The following is a 1,655-nucleotide window of genomic DNA, read 5'->3' as shown; positions in this document are numbered from 1 at the left end:
GCTGCAGCCCGCTGTTTGTCTAACGCCAAATTGTTTGGCGTGGCGAGAAGTCAGCTTTTCGCTTACCAATAAATACAGAACTAAAAGGGTCTGCCAGACCCTAATCGAATATTTGAATTTAGCGTAATAAAAGGTAGATGGAGCGAGCTCCTTAAGTACCCTTAAGCCTGTCGATGTTACTGTATTAAAACCCAAGTCTATATTATAGCCAATAACTCAAACATAAAGAAACATTCACACCGAACTGTGATTGATTTTCCGCCCTGCTCCTTAAGCTTTGAAAGGAAATAAAAGGTGAAGTCAATTTATGCATTCACTTTGGCAAATCCAATTACATCAAATAGGCTTAAGTCTATGCTCTTATAAAAAGGCAAATTGAATCCCATGTGTGAGCAAATCTTCGGATTTCTTTTGGCAATAAATTTGACAAATTTAACAAGGAATTTTTTGCGTCTCAGAAAGATCTACTAAAAAGGTTCTCCTACTCAACTGCCGTGATCTATTTTGGGTTGAAATAATTTTAAATATAATTCTTAATTTTTTTCCATATGCATAACAAACTAGAAAACTTCAGAAAGTCCATCTGGCAGCGAAATTGGCGTCTGCGTCTGCTCTTAATCGCAGATAGAGTCTCCAGTTAAAAGGTCTCGTCATGGAGTGGAATGCATGAATGCATTTCGAGTGAAACTCAAATGGAAATCCATCTGAATGGCTGCAGCCTAGAGGGCCACTGGAAATGGCGACTGGAGGCAAAAGTAAATGCGGCAACAGTTGACTGATTCAATGAGTGCATGAAACACTCAGCGAATAGGCCGTTTCCGCTTGAAATCCCTTTCAAAAAAGGATGTAGAAAAGCTATTAAAAAAGAGCTTAGTGCTCCAATTAAACAGTTAAAGGGATAAATTCATGGCGGGGGCCAAGTTGGTGCCTGACAAGGCACCTTCAACAGGAATTCTTAATAGATTTTGCCATAGATGTGCATTCGTTCAGAATGTTATCACATCTTAATTAGCTGGCATGAAATACACCAAGCCTAGCTTGGTTGCTTCTTGTCTTTTCAGCCCATCGTTAATGATGGAAGCCACTCAAAGTTTGACGTGCAATTAATGCAGCTGGGAGCTGGGAGAACGATGCCACCTCAACACGTCCGTGTCAATGCTCCTGGCCCTGGGATAAATCTGTGAACAGACTTTACCTCCGACCGCACAGCAGCGTACCAGAGAACCCATCCACAAGCTAAAGCTAAAAACTTTGCAGCAACAGTTCCATGCCAAACCATTCGTTAGCATGCAAATTTGAAAATTTATCAGCTGGTGGACTCCGGCTCCAGCCAGGGAGCTGGTCCTAGTTCAGCTTCTGGTTTTGGTCCTCGTTCTGGCTTCTATTTTGAGGCAAGACCACAGCTGGTGGAAGCTTTACTAACTGGCAGAGCTCGCATGACTGAGTTTGTCGCACAAATTATGCACAGATAGGAATCGAGGAATCACCAGCCGTATGTTAGCAATTTTCTTGGTTGGCCTCGCCGTTAACAGCATCTTATGCTCTGGGAACAATATATTTACATATCTCCGTGACATCAAAAATATGCTGGCGTGCACCGTTGTCAATAGCAAATGGCTCTTGTTTCGATAGTTAAATTTATGGTTGGGGATATA

The sequence above is a fragment of the Drosophila subobscura genome, chromosome U (genome assembly GCF_008121235.1).
Source record: "Drosophila subobscura isolate 14011-0131.10 chromosome U, UCBerk_Dsub_1.0, whole genome shotgun sequence".
NCBI classification, from domain to species: Eukaryota; Metazoa; Arthropoda; class Insecta; order Diptera; family Drosophilidae; genus Drosophila; species Drosophila subobscura.
Note: the sequence above shows the minus strand (reverse complement) of the source record.